At 43.1% G+C, this 20,368-nt stretch overlaps 1 long non-coding RNA gene across 1 annotated transcript; it reads left to right on the forward strand.

Moving 5' to 3' along the window:
* Positions 1 to 240: 240 nt before the first annotated feature.
* On the forward strand, positions 241 to 17,939 carry LOC145520645 (uncharacterized). The gene is made up of 5 exons (XR_014064692.1): positions 241 to 1,894; positions 2,919 to 3,007; positions 3,442 to 3,510; positions 3,681 to 3,846; positions 17,863 to 17,939. It is a non-coding gene; the product is annotated as an uncharacterized LOC145520645 (long non-coding RNA).
* The last annotated feature ends 2,429 nt before the right edge of the window (positions 17,940 to 20,368 follow it).

Here is a 20,368-nt window from a genome sequence, read left to right on the forward strand (position 1 = left end):
GTAAAGGGCAACAGCGTGTGCCCCGAGCCCCTGCTCATATGCCCCTCAGGAGAGCATCTTTCAGGATTCCAGGCTTACAGGAAAGTCTCGTCTCTCTCCTTGGCCCAATCTGAGTAACGGGGTAATGATTGATGTCCACTAAGCTCCTTCTGTGTGATGCAGGTACCAGGCTATGCCCTGTCCCATTTCATCTTCGCAGCACCTCTATAAGGCAGTACAATCATTGCCCTCATTTTACAGTGGACCTGCTGGAGTCCCAGAAGTCAAGTTGCTTGCTCAAGGTCACACAGATGGAGAGTGGCCGAGCCGGGATATGGAACCATGGGTGTGCCCTACACCACTGGACCAGTGATATTTCTTAGGTTTCAGAAGCCAAAGCTCTTCCAAGTGCAGCGTGAGGAGGGCGCTGCACAGTGTGGCTTTTATTCTTCCGTGTGTACTTCTTGCACGTGTAAGGAGCAGCTGACTTGGCATCCCCTCTGCCCCCTTGGAGGATGTAGGCATCCTGTTGAAGAGAAAAGATTCAGAAATATCTTGGTGGTGAGTTGCAGCTTGGCCCACTAGAAGAACTTGTCTTGACAAATCTGGGGAGAAAAAGAGGAAGCTCTATTTGTTGTTGTTCAGTCGCTCAGTCATGTCTGACTCTGCGACCCCGTGGACTACAGCATGCCAGGCTTCCCTGTCCGTCACCAATCCCCGGAGCTTGCTCAAACTCATGTCCATCAAGTTGGTGATGTCATCCAACCCTCTCATCCTCTGTCACCCTCTTCTCCTCCTACCCTGAGTCTTTCCCAGCATCAGAGTCTTTTCTAATGAATTGGCTCATCAGGTGGCCAAAGTATTGGAGCTTCAGCGTCAGTCCTTCCAGTAGACATTCAGGGTTGATTTCCTTTAGGCTTGCTCTGATCTCAGAGGCTGAAGGCAAGGAATCTCAGTTCAGAAAATCACCTCCCACATACCCAGAAATGAGTTTGATTGTGAATTTACGGCCACTGCCAGGGTTCCACCAGGGGCGGGAAAGAGTGTGTTCCACATCTCAGGGATGGCAGCTGAGATGTGAGATCCTGTATCTCCCCTTCAATGTGAAGAGAGCCTCGTCATCTCCTGAGGACAATAGGAGGTGAGACCAGAGCCCAGAGGATGCTGCACAAGGAGAGCTGCGGGAAGGGTCGAGTAGGAAGCGCTGTGTTAGACGTGAAGATCGGCACGTGGAATCAGAGATGAGATTTCCTAGACGCAAGTGGTGCCTTAAAATCTGAATCTCTCCAGCTGCCTGTCTCATCCTTGTGGCTTTTTTTTTGTCTATCTGGCTTCAGATTTAAGGTCAGCAGAAACACACAGCACAGGTTATTCAGAAACTACCTCTAAGTACGTGGCTGCTTCCTTCACGGTGGACACATGGAATCTGACCCATCCTGGGCAGCCCAGGGGAGTCGGGATTGAGGACTGGGGATGTGCAGGAGTGGACCCCGACTGCGGGGCAGTCTGTGCACAGTGACTATGTATTCCTGACATTCCAGAGAACGCCTCTCGCTCAAGATTTATGACTTCATTTTGTTTTAATGCTTTGTCAAAATTCTAAGAAGCCGTAGTGACAGATGGGTAGCATGGAGAGGGGCAGAATGCGCTAGTGGAAGCAGCCCAGACGAAGGTTTAAATGGAAGAAGCCCTTGATCAGCAAGTGTCTGCTGAGCACCTACCATGTATGCTATGCATGCTGAGTCACTTCAGTCACGTCTGACTCTTTGCGACCCTGTGAACTATAACTCTCCAGGCTCCTCTGTCTGTGGGATTCTCCAGGAAAGAATACTGGAGTGGGTTTCCATGCTCTCCTCCAAGGGATCTTCCTGACCAAGGATCAAACCCGTGGTTCTTATGTCTTCTGCATTGGCAGGTGGGTTCTTTACTACCAGCACCACCTGGGAAGCCCTTGCCCTCCTCGCTTATTCCCAGGGAGACAGGGGTCAGAGCCACAACCCCTTAAAGGACACTGAAGGCTCTAGCAATGCCTGCCCTCCCTGGGAGGATGAACGTTAGCAGTCCTTCCAACTAGGGGCAGAGAGTAGCATCTCAGAGGAGCCCCGGTTCATGCCAACCCCTCCCCAACCAGTAGTAAAGCTTCAGAAAAACCAGCCCACGAACTAACCCAGGGTGGGGAGAGACCAGGCACAGCCCTTTTTTTCTTTCCTGTCTAAACCCTGTGTGTTCTCAAGGGTAAGACATGATTCTGACCCTGCTGATGGCTGCCCGACCTCATCCTTCTGACACCAAGGTGTTCTCCCCACAGGCCACCTAGAAAATGAAAGTGTTAGTCACTCAGTCGTGTCTGACTCCTTGCGACCCCATGGACTGTAGCCTGCCAGGCTCCTCTGTCCATGGCAAGAATACTAGAGCCGTGGCAACCTAAGGTTGCCATTCCTTTCTCCGGGTGATCTTCCGACCCAGGGATCGAACCCAGGTCTCCTACACTGCAGTCAGATTCTTTACTGTCTGAGCCACCAGGGAAGCCCCCAGGCCACCCAGAACCTCCTCCAAAACCGCCGAAAAGCCCCGCCTTGAGGAGCTTGGTGTCCACCGCAGGCCCTCCTCCCATTTCCACTTTGTCTACCCCAGTCTCTCCTTTGAAATAAATGTATTCAATCTGAAGGTACAAAATGGATGAAACAGTTGTTTTTAAATGCTGATTTCATGCCCCTCCCAAAGGCACTCTTTTGTTCTCCTGTTTAACTTTTACATCGCATCGGCAATAACAAACTCTAGGGCGGGTGCATCAAAGGAAACTGATAATTGCTAACTGTACATTTTATTTGGTTCATTACTTTGTTAACACCTGATTCTGAAAAATACTCCCTCTGAACGGGCTAGAAGCGGCATAAAAATTATTAGCAACAAAGAGATCCTTTTTTGCATAAAAATAGGTTTATTACCTGCCACCTGCAGTGAGTGTGTGAGATTGGCTTTGTGGCAGCCAGCAACATTCAGCAAGCACCTTTCCACCTGCCTCCAGGTAAACAAACATCTTATAACCTAAGGGTTATAACCTGAGGGTTCTGTTTTGCTTTGCAGAAATGTACCCATGTTGTCCTGGTTTGGGATTCCAGGTGGGTGGGAAATAATAGAGTACCAGGGACATGGGGTTGAAACACGGGCCTGGGGCAGCCCCAAGAGGGCAATAAGGTATAGGATGTCCTAAGAGTTAGTTGAGGGGGAACACACTAGGAAACCACCGAATCACTGAGTGTGTGCAACTCATTCCACATTTATGAGAGAGTGTTGGTTGCTCAGTCGTGTCTGACACTTTAAGATCCCATGGACTATAGCCCGCCAGGCCCCTCTGTCCGTGGAATTCTCCAGGCAGGAATACTAGAGTGGGTTGCCATTTCCTTCTCCAGGGGATCTTCCCGACCCCAGGGATCAAATCTGGGTCTTCCCATGTTGCAGGTGAATTCTTTACCGTCTGAGCCACCAGTACTTCCTATGTGCACAGTCAGCAGCAGAATTCCAATGTATGTAAGTAGTGGGTGGTGGATACACCTGGATGCCTCCTAATATCTTTAAATGCCCTTCCTGTGTTTGGATAAATTCCCTGGCTCATGATCCCACATTCCCACCCCTCCCCTTCTGCCCCCACCAATGCCTCCTTAAGAGACAAGCTATTTAGAATGCCTCTTGCTTCTCAGGCGCAGGTAAGAGACAGCCTTCAACTGACAGGACACCCACTGGAGACTTGGATTGGGAAGCTAATGTGATAAAGACATGGAACCCATTATGCTGAGCATAGCAGCCAAGTAGCCAGCTAGCTCCCAGTGACCAAGGTTCCAGATCGCATCTGAGCCCTGCACTCAGGTATGTAAATGTGATGTTTGTGTCCAAGGATGTCTTCTATTTGTGATAGAATCTGGCCACTGTTCTTTGCTACTGGGCATTCAGGTTTGTTCCTCTGGACCTCTCAGAATCTCTCGGTTGTTGATATACTTGAACAAATGCATTTTCTGCTGAAACTGGCTCAAATGGGTTTCTGACGTATGCATCTGGGAACCCATATACTCATAGCTCTAAACACTGCAAATGTCAGACGCCCAAAGGGCATTTGCTGGGTTGTGAAACCTTCAACTCCCAGGAGTCTGTAGTCTCAGATATGGTCAGACAGGGACTAGGACTAGCTGTGTAACTTGCAAAAGAAAATAAAACTGCTAGTTGCTCATTCGTGTCTGACTGTGACCCCATGGATGGTAGCCTGCCAGGCTGCTCTGTCCATGGAATTCTCCAGGCAAGAATACTGGAGTGGGTTGCCATTTCCTACTCTAAACTATCTTCTTGACCCAGGGATTGAACCCACGCCTCTCACATCTCCTGCACTGGCAGGCGACTTCTTTACTGTAGCCACCAGGGAAGCCCAGGTAATTTGCAAGGCCCAGCACAAAATAAAAGTTCAAGACCCTTTTCCAAAGAGTGCTGAGAACTTCAAGATGACAGTGTAAGATCATGAAACCAGGGACAGGGTCCTTCTAAGTGCAGAGCCCTTAGTGATGGCACAGACGGCATGCCCACAACGCTGGCTCTGCTCCAGGACGCCTGTGTCTTTCTCATCCTCCTTCTTGGTTCTGTCAAGTCCCAACTGACCCGTTGCCTGCCTACGCACTCCAGTGTTCCAGAGGGGAAGGCTGGATTCCCACAGTTAAGGCTCAGAGCCCAGTTGCATCTGCAGCATGTCCAGGCACGCTTACTGCCATTGCACTGATGGGCCCGGTATGTGGACTGTGGTCTTAGCTCGGGCTCCCAGCCTCTGCAGGGAGGATGGGTGTGCGGGGGGTTTCTAGAGGACATGCTTCCAGGGGAGACCTGTGGGGAAGCAGGGAAGGGGAGAAAATGAAGCAAAGGTGGGATCCCTCACAGAGGCCCTCGGAGGGGCTCCAGAGAATGAGTGATGCCTCAGAGTTGTCTGTACCTGAGACAGGGAGGCTGGCTTTTCAACACTCCCTGTGTGCACCCCGCAGGCATTGATTAAGGGCCACGCCCCGTGTGGGTGGGCACATGTCTTCCCAGGGTTTCTGTGCACATGGACAACGTGGGCCCCCCTAGACTGAGGACCAGCTTCTATAACAGACATGCAGGGGCTTGCTCCTGGAGGTCAACACTGAAGTGAAGGGAGGGGCCGCGGAGTGGTACAGGAAGTCTAGAGCCCCGGATTTAAGGACATTCCAGAGTCCTGACCCCACCTGAAGTGGCCCTGAGAAAATGCTGACGTGAGAGACCCCACATTTCCGCTGGGAATGTTCATGCCAGGGAGTCAGGAAATAGCGGGTGACGGGCCAGTGGGGGCCAGAAGATCATGCATATTGCCCTAACATTGAAAAAAATTAATCTTAGGCTACCTAAGTAATGCAAAACTCAGATTCCCTCTTTTGAAATGAATGCGTTGCATAACAGTGTTTTGTAAGAACTCGCTGAGCTTCTGCGTCTGTCACTGGAAAAATCTTTGCACAGACTCTGCTCATCTCTTCTGACATTTGCACTTAGTCATAGGTGGGTCTTGAGAGGTGCTTGTCATTAGATTCATTAAGGACAGGGCCCCAGAAGAATAGGATTAATTATTAACAAGGAAGTTTATGAATACATTTTAATAACAGCCTTGTTGAAGTACAAGTCACATACCATACACTTTCCCTATTTAAAAGGTAGAATTCAGTCACTTTTAGTCTATTTAGTAAAATTGGGCGATGACTACCACAGTCAACTTTAGAAAGTTTTCATCAAAAAGGTAAAACTTCTGTCAAAAAAGAAACCCCAGACCCATTCATATTCTTTATGCCCAGTTAAGGATTTGGAAATCCTTAGTCCTAAGCAGAACGTGTTTAGGGCTGGTGGACCATCCCGCTAGTCCCTAATTTCAGGAAACATCCAGAAAACCCTCTGGAAAAGAATAGTTCTAGGAAGTCCCCCATTATCTACATGCGGTTGGGAGAATCATGACTTTGAGTGCCTTTCTTTTTTTTTTTTTTTAATATTTATTTATTTGGCTGTGCCAGGTCTTAGTTGCTGCACATGGGATCTTCAGCTGTGGCATGTGAACTCCTTGTTGGGGAATGTGGGTGCTAGTTCCCTGATCAGGGATCGAACCTGGGCCCTCTGCATTGGGAGTGCAGAGTCTTAGCCACTGGGCTACTAGGGAGGTGCACTTGATTGCCTTTCTGATCATCAGACTCAGCGACAGGCACATCAACAGAAAAAAATAAAAAGGAAAGACTCTATCAACCCAGTCAGGCCACGGCAGTAAGTCAGGCCCGGGTCACAGTCCAAGAGAAACGTGAGCATTTGCATCCCCAGCTATCTCCAGAGCACATGGGGCAGAGGTGTGGCCAGCTTTCTTCCTCATCACCAAGGGGACCGCAGGTCATTCCTAATGAGGTCCTGCATCTCCAAATTCCAGCTTGGACAAAACCAGGCACTCCTTTACACAGGAAGCTGGCCGTGCTGGCTGAACCAATTTATACACTTCTATTTAAAAGAAAGACAAAAAAAAAAAAGCCACCTTTTAGGAGAAGCAAAGGGGCAAAGGAGCATCCAGCTAAGCATGTTACCAAATCTTTAAGAAATAAACAACATTACTAAGGAATGTGTGTCTGATCAAACATTTTTTTCATTCTTCTGAGACAAAGAATTTAGAAAAAATTACCTAAGAGACTCAAGGTTATTAAGTCAATTAATCATATACCTGCATGTAACTCTGGTGTAATAAAGATCTTGGCTGGAGTGTGGTGTGACCGAGCGAGGTCCACTGAATAAACACCCATGTGAAGCCCTTTCCTCTGGAACCTGAGAGTCAGGCAGCGAAAAGAAGACGTATTCTGCACATCACATCGGCCCCATTAGGAGGGCCCTGTGATCACATTATTATGTGCTTTGTCTTCAGAGACTTCCTGGTCTTTTTCACCCATAAGCAGAAAAAGTCGTCTCCATCTCATTACCAGGCTCCGGGAGCCCGTTCCCTCTGATGTGTCTCCCTCCCTCACTTTGGAGCTCGACTTCCTTGAGATCTCTCATCGTCACCTTTATTATAATGGAGTCTTACAATCCCACGGCTCCTGACACCCAGGGGAGGAGTATTCTGATGAGGAGGGTGGGGGTGCCGGAGGAGCCATCTGTGATGGAAGCTTCCACAGAGATGACTTGGCAGACGGGCGGGAAGAAGGAAGGACTCGTGGGGGAGATGAGTGTTTCACCACCCCATTGCCCTCCCCTGGTTTCGGGCAAGAAAAAAAAGATAGCAAGGCCATGGAGAGGATCCGTGAAAGCAGCCCCTGCCTGATTTTAGTGGCAGCAGGCAGGAATATTCTCTTCTCAGGTCGAAGCATAAGAGTTTGGAGCACACAGAGGCATGAGTAAACAGAGGTGATGCTTTTTCTTTGTGTCATATGTGGGCAGAAGGAGCCCAAAAGGCCCGCGGGAGGAAGGAATGATAGCCAGTTTCCTTTTCTCTCACTGAACAGAGTCTCTGATTCAATGGTAGGACAGTTAACCAGGCTGACGGAACATGAGTGTCTTTCATTCCAAGAAGTGGCTGGCCCTCCGTGGCTGTTACTTAATTAAAAGAAAGTCAGAGATCACGGAGTATGCTTCACTCACATTTAGGGGGCACAATGGGCTCAGAATATCATAAAAAAGGACAGAAGTGCAAGAGCAATATTTTTAGAAGCAAATCTGAGGGATGCCAAACAGAAATACAGCAAAAAATAAAAAAAAGGTCAAATTCTTTTAGTTTATCTACTTTGGCTAAGACAACAGAATTTAATCAAGTTCATGTGCAGATGTGAATTTTGTGACTTAGCATTCTATGGATGAATATAGATCATGTCTATCTATATTTATATCTATTCCTATCTATCCAACTATCTATATATATCAGGTTTCTATCCATCTATCTATAACTATCTCTCCACCTATCTATCTATCTTTGTATTTTTATCCCTAAGAGTGAGCAACTATCAAGACAAAAACAAACTGAAAATGTACACTGCAATGTGCTGAGTTGCAGAAGGACCCCACAGATTTATGAAATTATTTGTGGCACTCTCGATTGTTTTCATTACTTTTTGAGACTGCAATGAAAAACTCACCGCAATCTTGAGAGATTGGGCCGAGGTCCACATGAAAATGGAACACAAGTTCCTCTGCCATTTTGAACAGAACCAAAGGGAAAACATGAAGAGCTATGAGAAAGGAAGAAAATATGCACTCTGAGCTGAGATAAACTATGGGCTCAGTAAGGAAAAAAGATACAGGAGGCTATTGCAGATAGAAAGATGCTGCAGCAGGAAACTCTTCTGCTAATAAGGGAGGTAAAGGCCAAGTTAAGAGGGATGCCAAGAGACCCATGGTAGTCTCCAAGAGGAAACAGGTTGGGGCAGTGAAACACAACACCTCATTCAGAGTAGCCTGAGGGCAGTTTCAGTGTCCTGGTGATTCTGGGAGAGGTCAAAGTGCAGGAAAAACACACGGAAGGTAAAAGGTAAAAGTTGATGAATATCCACTAGGATACGGACTCCTCTGGTGGTCCAGTGGCTGAGACTCTGCGCTCCCAGGGCAGGGAGCCTGTGCTCAATCCCTGGTCAGGGAACTAGATCCCATATGCTGCGACTAAATATCCTAACTAAAGATCCCATGCGCTACAACTGAGACCTGCTGCAACCAAATAAATAATTTTTTTTCAAAAAAAATATATCAACTAGGATAAATTCCAGTGGGTTAAAGATGCAAACTAATGATTAAAAAAAAAAAAAAAGATTTATTTATTTATAGCTGCCCTGGGTCTTTGTTGCTGCAAGAGGGCTTTCTCTAGTTGCAGCAAGTGGTGGCTACTTTTTGTTGCAGTGGCTTCTCTTGTTGCAGAGCACAGGCTCTAGGTGCTTGGGCTCAGTAGTTGCAGTGTCTGAGCACAGTAGTTGTGGCACGTGGGCCTAGTTGCTCTGAGACTTGTGGGATCTTCCTGATCAGGGATGGAACCTGTGTCCCCTGCATTGGCAGGTGGATTCTTAACCACTGGATCCCAAGAGTTTTTAAAAGAATTATCAGAAAACATGTAATTCTTCTTCTATAACTTGGAATGGAGAAAAGCATTTCTCACCATGACTCAAAATTCAGACAAAAGAGAAGATTGATGAATTTGTTTACATAAAGATTAAAACTTCTGAATGGTGCCAAAAAAAAAAAAAAAGAAGGAAAATAAAAGGAGATGGAAAGAAGAAAACACAAAAACGAAAAAAACAGACAACTGGAAAAATATTCATATTGCAAAGAGCTAATCTTCCTATTACAGCGTGATTTTTATAGAAATTGAGACTAATAGGCAAAAGATATGACCATCAATTCACAGAAATATAAATAAAATAGCTCAAATGCATGAATTTATGTTCAACTTCACTCACAAGTGAAATGCAAATCCAAACAACATTGAGGTATCATTTATACATTTCCAAAATTCTGATGACAGACTGTTCAACTGGTTTCTCCCAGAAGCAGATCCTAAGACAAATATTTTAATGTAGGTAGTTCATTTGGAGGTGAGGGCTGGAAACACCTGTAGGGAGGTAAGGAGGAAAGAGAAGGATGTTATGAATGGTATGTCCTGAAGGCAAGCACGGAGCTCAATTGGAGAACCGTGGAGACAGTGCAAAACACCCTCCAGAGCTGTCCCCTCTGAATGAGGAGTGAAGTGAAGTGAAGTGAAAGTCACTCAGTCGGTCCCACTCTTACAGTCCACGGAAACCTCCAGGCCACAATACTGGAGTAGGTAGCCTCTCCCTTCTCCAGGGGATCTTCCCAACCCAGGAATCGAAGCGGGGTCTCCTGCATTGCAGGTGGATTCTTTACCAACTGAGCTATCAGGGAAGCCCTAAGAATGAGAAGCTGGAGTGTTTATTCATCAACTCCCTGTCACTGGCTGATGACTGCTCGTGGGGAAGGAACTCTCGGGAATTTCTGCCCTGTCCACACCCCAGGCTTGCACACAGGTCAAGCCTCTTTCCCGAGGCCAGGAAAAAGCCCTGGGGCAGAGTTGCAGCTGTAGTCTAGAGAAGACCTCCCAGAGGGCATGGGTGGGGCCCGGCAGCATCTTTCCCAGACCATCCATCAGTGAAGCTGCCAGGTCACAGGCATTCTCATTGCTGGTGAGAACGGACTGGATACTGTTCCAACACTGGGAGCGCCAGTTATTGGAAACCCAACAATATTTAGGCTTCCTAGGTGGCACAGTGATAAAAGAATCTGCCTGCTGATGCAGGAGATGCGGGAGACGCGGGTTCAATCCCTGGGTCGGGAAGATCCCCTGGAGAAGGAAATTGCAACCCACTCCAGTATCCTTGCTTGGAGAACTCCATGGACAGGGGTGGCCTGCCAGCTATAGTCCTTGGGGTCGTAAGAGTCAGACATGACTGAGCATGCGTGCATGCACTGCTCTCCTGGTACATTTACCCTTTGGCTCAGCAGCCCCGCTTCCAGGAACTTACCTGACAGTTTAGGTTTGCAGCTGTCGTAAAAGACACATGTGTAAGATGATTTCTGCAGCACTATTTGTAATGACAAACTCTTGGACACAATCTAATGTCCATCACTGGGAAGGGGAGAGTTAAAATGCAGCTTTTTTTCAAAGTACAGTTGCTGTACAATATTAGTTAAGTTACAGGTGTACAATAGAGTGATTCACAAATTTTTTAAAGGTTATACTCCATTTATAGTTATTATAAAATACTGACTATACTCCCTGTGTTGTACAGTGCATCCTTGTAGCTGATTTCATAGGTAACAGTTGAACCTCTTACTCCCCGAACTCTGTGTTGCCCCTCCCCTCTTCCCTCACCCTTCTAGTCACCACTAGTTTGTTCTCTGTATCTGTGAACCTGATTCTTTTTTGTTATATTCACTAGTTTGTTATCTCTTTTCAGACTCCACATATAAATGATATCCTATAGTATGTGTCTTTCTATAGCTTTAAAAACAATTGAGGCCGTTCTCTGAGTAGTGGATGTGGTGACATTTCCAAGATGGATTGTTAAGTGACAAAAGGAAAGTGCAAGAAGATGATATATCTTTTGTGTAAAAAGGGAGGTAGAACACAAATGATACCAACTTGTATCTGTTTACATATGCATAGAGAAACTGGCAGGATACAGCAGAGATTAATAAGAGAGTTAACGGACTTTCCTGGTGGTACAGTGGTTAAGACTGTGTGCTTCTGCTGCAGGGGGCACGGGTTCGATCCCTGGTCAGGGAACTAAGATCCCACATACTGCCTGGTGTGGCCAAAAATAAATAAATTTTTAAAAAGAGAGTTAAGGTGAGGGTTGTGGTGATGGTAACTGGCGGATAGGGTGAAATATATTTCAAACATGTGAAGCTATTATTCAAAAGTTAAATTTAGCAATGCTGATGAACACGGATATCTGAGGGGCATGGAATTATGTGGCACTTTTGCACAATTATGTGTTACGGATTTCTGATTTGTCTGAATGTGTTGCATGGTGCATGCATTGCTTTGCCATGTGAAAGACAGTAGCGATACAGTGACTAGGTACAAGCTAGGGAGACAGACAACAGTCAAAGATGCACTACAGTGGCAACATTGACCAGAGCAGGTGTTGAACTAAAATAAATAGAAAATGACTGGCTGGCTAAAGCAGAAAAAGAACATATTTTAAAAAAACTTTTTAATTTTGCACTTGGGTATAGCCAATTCACAATGTTGTGCGAGTTTCAGGTGGACAGCAGAGGGTCTCAGCCATACATATACATGTATCCATTCTCCCCCAAACGCCCCTCCCATCCAGGCTGCCACATAACATGGAGCAGAGTTCCCTGTGCTAGACAGCAGGCCCTTGTCTGTTACCCACTCCCTAACTATCCCTTTCTCCCATCCTTTCCCTCAGCAACCATAAATTCATTCTCTAAGTCTGTTAGTTTCTTTCTGTTTTGTAAGTAAGTTCATTTGTTCCAGCTCTAGAAAAAGAACATATTTGAAGGCTATTGGATAGTTCTCAATATCACAGAGAAGGCAGAAGCAATAGGTTCAAAATAAAAGCTGAAACCCAAGGAGGCGGGGAACCATTACTTACAGACCCATCTGATGAGGACACTTGCCACCACCCCCACTGGACCTGGTTCCTCTGCTGTCCCTGGGGAGCCAGAAGTCAGGCCAGAAAGTGCAGTTGAACCACAGATAGGACAGCGTTTAGATGTTATCGTAAGATATGGGGCAGGTCACCAGGCAGAAATGTCAAAGCAGATGACCCAGAACTGGGCCAGGTGAGAACATGAAAGGGATGGGAGCTTGAGACTGGAGGCAGATCCTTGAGGAGGAGGTCAGAGGGGCTGGAGTCGCTCCATACCCAAGGGAGGGGCAGAGTGCTCTGGCAGGTGAGTTGCTCCAAAAACCCACAGAAATGTCCACAACAGGGCCACCTTTAATCATTGACAGGACCTGGAGAGCAAAAGCCAGGTGATGACAGTAACCAATCTGTTAAGAAATGTCATATTCCTCTTAACCCTCCTCAGTGTGAGGAAGGAATCAAGCCACCCTCCTCACAGCCCCTGCTGGGACAAGGAGGAGAATTTTTGCCTTTGACTGAAGATAGAAGTGTTAAACTGAGACCATGTTTTGCAACTTAGTGACAAGAAGACTTTGTTAAGATGACAAAGACCAGGAAGGTCATGGGTACTTACTTCATGCAGGATCAGTGGTAACAGTAGAACCAACCCCATGAAGGAGGCTTAAGGGGGTGTCGGGTTGGGGTGGACAAAAAAAGTTTGCTTTTAAGATTCGCCACTAGAGACCCAGTTAAGCTGAGTTGAGTAGAAAGTGGACTTTACTGCTGCAGTCACTAAAATATTTCAACCTGCTTCTTCATGTCATTTGCTCTAGTTTCAAAGTCCCAAGCAGAGAATCTGATTGGCTGAGCGCTGGCATCATGCACATGATTGGGCTGCCATGGCCCATGCTGCCCACAATACACTACCTGATGAATGCCCCTGGTTGAGGAAAAGGGTTCAGAAAGTGATAGACAAAAATGGACACATATGCACTATGATTGGAGGCTCTGCATTCACTTCTGATGGGTACTAGACCCTGCTGAGTAGGGGTGAGAAGAGAGGATTCCAAGAAGAGTAACACAGACCCTGCCCTCAATGAAGTGGCGCCCTACTATTATAGCACCTACAACCTAAAATGATCTTTCATCTAAAACTTAATCGCTTAAAAAGCTCTTTTATGTCTATCACATTTGCCCTTGACAACAGCACCGTGAGAAAACTCCCCAGTGTTCACCGTGGTGGCTGGCATGTAGTAGGTATTTGGTAAACATTTGCTAAATGGATGGATGAGTAAAAGAATGGATGGGGAAGGAAGAACTAAATCCAAACTGTGACCAAAGTACAGTCTTTGCAGTTGTCAGGCTGGTTCAGCACTGCCCAATGGAACCGGTGATGGCTCTTGATCTGTGCTGTGCAATATGGTAGCTGCATATGGCTACTGAGTGCTTGTAATGTGCTAATGAGACTGAGGAGTTAAAATTTAATTTTACTTCAACTTTATTTCACTTAAATCTAAATAGTCAGCCACAGCGAATGGCTACTGCACTGGACAGTACAGAGTTCAAATTCCAGCTCTGTTTATCTAGCTTATAACCTGAGTAAATGGAAGTTACCATTTGGATGACTGACTTTCACCACCACTGTTTTTACTGCCACTATTAAGAGGATGCCAGGACTCAGAGAGGTTGAAGGGTCTGTCCAGGTTGCTGCAGTGGTGCACCACAGAGTGGGATTTGCATCTCCTATTTTCATTCCTGCAGGGCCTTTCTTAGTACCAAGTTAAGCAAGGGCCCGAATACCCCAGAAGGGCAGGAAGAATCATCTGTCCACTGAAAAATGAGTCCTCTGTATATGTTTGTGATTAGTATTCACATTCACATAGATTCCACAGTGGTTAATAAAACATAAATTTGTTTAAAAACATTACTAATATTATAGTAGCTTTTTATTATTATGCAGATTCTTCATCAACAGATACTAAAAGTACAGCTACTGTCATGTGAGGTATCTTAGAATTCTTTGACATTGAAAAGCCATCCTCATCCTCTTTGTTGAAAATGTCATTAGCACCTGCTTCTTAAAACATAAAGAAAAGAAAGACATGGGATACATACACACAAAACAATTTAGTATCTAGAGAAAACAGTGATGCAAGAGATCTCATAAATCAGTATATATTCCAGGTGCATTTGCTAGGAAAAAAACCACATGAATGGTGGTTTTGACCAAATGGGGTTTATTTAAACTCAGTTAATAGAAAAGATCAATTTATAATTCGCAAAAGGATTCTGTAACAATCAGCAACTATGAGTAATAAAGCTGAGTTAGTTTTAAAAAACAAATCACACACATTCAGAATAGGTAAAGCAAAGCTTTAAGGCAGATTCTGTGAAAGATTTCAGAGTTTTAGAAGAGTGGCCCTCAATAGTGTGAATATAACCCAAATGGTGCCTGTGAGGATCTATTGGGATTAGGAAATAAAACAACTGCAACTACTATATTGACCTTTTATCCTAAAAAAGAAACCAAGCTTCATTGATATTTAATATATATATTGACAGCAGTACATTATATAATTTAAATAAATAGACATCTAGAGAGCTTATGCCCCCAAATTATTTTCCTAATCAAATGGCATAATTTAAAATATTTAGACATTTTTATTTTAGAAGACAAGCTCAGGCTAAACCTGCAATATGATGTGATTATTAAAAACAAGACAAATATGGAATCATCTTAGCTATATTAGTTAGCTTTTCTCCTTAACAAACCACCCCCAAATGAGTTGGTTTACAACAACCTTTTTTTTTTTTTTTTTTACTATTTAGAACCTGCACAATGTTCCTCATTCTAATGTAAGAATACGGGTTCTGAAAACTAAGTCATATGAGCAAAGGTTGAAAGAATCGGGATCGTAATGCTATGCAAAGAGAACTTTCACAGGAAAGAGGAATATGTGTGTGAGACACTTACAATCTTGATTTCTTATAGCTTAGATTCTAATACAGTTTATAGTGGAAGGAAAAATATTTTGAATGGATGATCCCTTGAAGCAACAGAAATTAAAGCATGTTTTTTCTTTCTCTAATTGATTTTACAAATACAAAACTATATGATTTCAGAGAGGTCCATTTGTGTGGAACGACACAGTCGGCTAACATAAAAAATTACTGGAAAATCCCAGAGGAGATGGATTTATTTCATACTTATCAACTTTTCTCATTTTTATGAGAATTGGCTATTTCTTTCTCCTCTTTTTTACGAGAGAAACAATACAGTCTTTGTTTCTATTTCTCCCCTCCCAATTCAAATTCTATAAATGTAAATTTAAAATATGGGCAGATTTGAAAATGGATTATGAAGAAAATGCTTTAGCATAAACAAAAGGAAGATGGAGTAAAATGCATGTCCGTCACTGCATGAGAGATGGTGTGACAAATACACAGGACTTTTGTCTAGAGAACAGTGGTGACGCAGAGTATCGTGGTCCACCTGAAAGAATGTGAAAAGCAAAATATATTTAAACGAAAACCCATGCAAATGCTGTGTCCCTTCTGGATATACCTGGAACAGTGTTCTGTTTCAATAATTTTATATCCTTTCCTAGAAATAAAATTTCTGCGAAGCTAAATCAAAATGCTATTTAAAAGATCTATGCCTTGTTTAAGAAACTAGTCTACTTTATTGTAAGATTTAGAATTAAAATTTAAGATCATCCAATAAAAAAATTTGAATAACCAACAGCCTTGAAAATTTATATCAGTGACAACATTTATATTTTTTTGGGTTTTAAACAAACAACAAACTAAGCCTGCAGTGAAAACAGAAATGTCATTTCTTTCAGTAGCATTATTGGGAGAAAACTCAGAAATGACTGTATCCTTACTCAAAGAGAATTCTTTTTGTCAAGTGGTTAAAAAAATCAATCTACATGTTCTCCCACTTTTCTAGGCTTACAGTTATTTTTTGCTGAGTGGTGCAAAACAGAAAATGGACATTTGCTTCTGGCACTGTGACCTTCTCCAGGCCCTGTCCACACTGCCCTCTCTGATTCAGTGTATTTCTGGAACACATTTGTGATATAACCAGCAACCATTCTCCATAAACACTCAACTTGACAGCAAATGAGAGTTTAAAAGAAAAAAAAAAGTCTCTCTTTTTCAACAATGAAGAGTGCCACACTACAAACACATTTCCTTTTTTTGTAAGATGATTTTTAAAAAAGACATTAATTATCTTTAAAAGATGGGCTACAGCTCAACCCTGTTATTTTCCTTCTGGCTATACACATGAATACACTAATTTTTGCTTTAAAACCAATCGAGTTCTTAAATATTATGAACTATTGCTGATTTTTAAAAAGAAATCTATAGCTGGTCCATACATTCTCCAACTAAGACATAGCATCAGACCTCCATATGTTTAAGAAAGCAATATATACCTGTATACATGCACACTTATACACATACACACCAATCCAACTGCACACTTACCCACAGATGACTAAACCATTTGAGATATCTTGGTAGGGGATGGGGGAAAGGGGCTGGGGAGGTTTTTTTTTACGATAGGCACGCATAATATTTACTGAACAAGACATTTTGCTCTGTATTTTTTTTTTTAATCTGGGGGAATCATTTTATTTAGACTTTCTATGGCATGGGTTACTCAGTTCGCAGCAGAGACACCTGCAGCAAATTAATTTGTTGTAGCACATTAATTATCTCATAGCTTCTATTTAGGCTGCAGCTGTTGCTATTATGTTAATAATATTTTTTTTTATCACCACTGTATACAACAGGTTATGGCAATAATAGAAATCTCTCTCTTTTTTTTGCCCCCCCACCCCCCGCCCCGTTGTTCCCATGTCTCTGTGTCAGAAGGGAAGGCTGGAAGAAATTTAGGCAAATTAAGCCCCACAGCACACTATCATTTTCTATTTCTGAACCGATTTGTGAGAGAATGGGTAACTGAAATTAGCAAAGAATCACCCCACACAAAGATGGCGCGTGCAGAATTTGTGAAAGCGAAAAAGAAGGCGAAGGAGAAGCAGGAGAGGGACGGAATACTGCAGTGCTGGGGTGGTGAGTGTTTGCATGGGGGTGGGGAAAATGCTGCAGTTTTCATGAAATAATAAGGTGGGGGAAAAAAGGCATACAAAGAGTAGGTTTTTCATTGTTTGTAAACTATAAACACAGATGAATTCTGTCTTTGGTTTGTTCATGCTTTTCACTCTGCACAGCGGGAATGTTCTTAAGAAGTTGCCCTCTGCGAAATGTCACTAAATGGGAACCGTGGACCCTGCATGATGGGATTATAATCACACCAGCCACTCCTTTTACATAATTTTTTGTTTAAGATCCAGTAAGACTCCCTGTTTTTAATATATATAAAGCGATAGACCTGGATATGTCGATAAACTGAGGGTTTGCGTCCCTATAGCCTAAGTGCAAGCTAAAACAAAAAACCCGGTGGTATCACATCTACAAATCTCAATGGATTCAAAAACAATATGAACATTTTTTTTAGCTGACAAGAACATGTCTGCTGCCTGCAGTCCCTGCAATAGCTCACCATGTTGCCTACTAACCGAAAGATCAAAAATTATCGATTTCATGGCGCTGCATGCTCTGGAAAGAAAAAGCTACTTTAAAATTTGCATTGTTTAAGAAATGAGTTGAAAGAAAAGAATTATTTTCTTTTTCCTGAACAGTTTGGAATGTGAAAATGGCATGTTATAATCTTATCCATGATTTACTATAATTCTATTATTTTTAGCAGCTGGAGTCCAGAAATGATTTTTTTCGATGAATTTAGGATTTTGCCGCAGTATACATCTGCAGTCCCAGAATCCTCCGGTAAGTTAATCCTTCTTTCGATGGGAAACGCCTTTAACCTTCTCGTGAATGAAATATCTGCAACCATTTTGAAATTTTTAATAGAGGAGGGTGGGTGTATATGTGTGTGTTTGTGGGGAGGGGGGTTTATGTCTCCAAAGCATGATTTCATAGCAATGCAGCGGTATTTGTTTTAGTTCTTAGAAACATTGAGAAACATACCTTTGTGCTCTTTGAATATCATGGATGATGTCTCCATTGCTTCTCCTTACACTTTCTATCTATGGTAGCATTAGAAAGGACTTCCTTAGTATGGCAAAGACTGTTGAAGGCCTGCAGAACACATAACTCCAAGCACCAAAAGTGTGCCTGGCACATCTGAAGTGGCCATGCACATAACTACCACGGCTGCCGCCATGCCACCACCATAGCCATCGCCTCCCACCACCTCCACTGCCCCTCCCTGGTTCTGCAGTGCACACCAGACACAAGCTTTCCACGGTGACTTTCTGCCGAACTTGCCCAGTGGGTTCCTAGATGACTTCTGTGTGCAAGAATAGCCAACCATGTAGTCTGACATGGGGTATTTACAACTACTTAGCCTGTTCAGCTGGAAAGAAATCAAAAGATAACACTGAACCCTGAGATGATGGATTGCAAATCAAAAGCCCCAATCCATAAAGAGCCTACTTGATGAACTGCTAAATGAAAAGGCTGATTCTAATTTTTGTCCAGTCTTTGCAGGTTGTCTGAAAAGAAAAATTTTGAGCCAGCCTTCTTAGAGAGTTGGCATTCATTGTTTATAAACGTATGGAATATTATTTCCTCTTACCTTTCTGCGGGGAGAGGATTCTTCCCAAGGAGATTCAGATTGTCCAGAAGAGACCACACCCTTGTCTCACTGTTTTCTACTGTTTCTGTTTCAAGGAGGGCTTATTAACAATCACAATTATACATTCATTTAGGGGTCCTCATCAAAAGGAGCCAGGCATCCATTTCTTTCTCGCTAAAGGAAGCTCATTGTTTTAGCGTTCAATAAATGTTTAATTAGTGGATCTGATAGATTTAACCATCTTGAAAAGTAAACGGGCCTTGTTGACAATGTCGCCTTGATCAGCGTTTCTGTCCGAAGCGCAGAAACAATCTGGGCATTTCTTTCTTTGCCTAAAAGGTGATTCAAAGGCATATATTTTAGTGAAGGGACGCTGTACCTTCCTTCAGCTTCCACGGAGCCACTGCTGGGTGTGCCAACGGTCTGATATCATGACAAGCAATACTTTCTCTGTTAAACCAGCTGGAGACCCTTTTGGTTTCTAGGAACACAGCCTGAAATTTAGGACCATTTGTCCTCTGCAGTTTCACAAAATGGATTAATTTACGTCAAACTCAAGTGGCTGGCTCTGGAAGGAAAATGTGTAAGAAGATAACCAAGTATTTTTTATGAATGTATGACCCAAGTTCAGTTGTTAAACATCATTTTTACAAAATCATTTCACCAACTCCTCAGGTATTTTGATGCTTGTATTTCTTGTTGGTTTAATGATAATATTTGTCTTCATTTCGGAGAAGCTATTCATCTCATATTTTTGGTGAGACAATTGGAACAATTTTATTTGGGGGGGATAAGCAAATAAAAATTCAGAGCAATTTGTTAAATTCAACTAATTTGTCTGAGTGCTAGTTACCCAGTAGTCCTTCAGTACACTTAAATCTGATGCGAAAAATAGCTTGCTGCATTGTTGCAAAATTTTACATTTCCTTTACTAACATGCGTTTGCTTCAAGTATTACTAGGGATTTTAAATATTAATTATAAATTTAGATTAAGATATCTAAATTATAGACAAATGCTTCAATTATTTTGTCATCTAAAAAGAGAAACAAGAATATAAGAGAGTTTTTATCCTTTAGATGTTCTAATGGTGTAAATATTTCTTAATCAGTTTTAAAGGTGTGCCTTGTTCAGCAAAACAAAAAGCAAAAACTGAACACAGAAAAAGGACACCTGTTAAAAAATTAATATTTATTAGTCATCTGATTTTACATATATGACTTTAATCAACTGCATATTCTTTAACTCCATATATGAAGATTAAAATTGGGGATCAGCACCTGAAAAATGCCATCGATACTTTTAAGTTTATATTAGGAACACTGCTTTGATAAAGTATCTTTTTCTGCTCAATCTGTTCAAATTATGACCAGATGATTAACCACAACCATCCTCTACTCTTAATTCTACAGAACTACTAGCAAAGACACAAATGAGAAAGTCATTGTAGACAATGGATCTCACTGTACATCGTTTGAGTCTGCGGACTTTTTCCACTGCAGGGGCCCACTAGAGCTATGGTGATGGACAGCAGTTAACATTATCACTGGTATATAATAAAATATCATTAAGATAGGGGGAAAACTGAATTTTTAAAGAACATGTTGGCCCTGAAGCAT

This window comes from Giraffa tippelskirchi, chromosome 9, assembly GCF_054371585.1.
Source record: "Giraffa tippelskirchi isolate mGirTip1 chromosome 9, T2T-mGirTip1v1.2.pri, whole genome shotgun sequence".
Taxonomy (NCBI): Eukaryota; Metazoa; Chordata; class Mammalia; order Artiodactyla; family Giraffidae; genus Giraffa; species Giraffa tippelskirchi.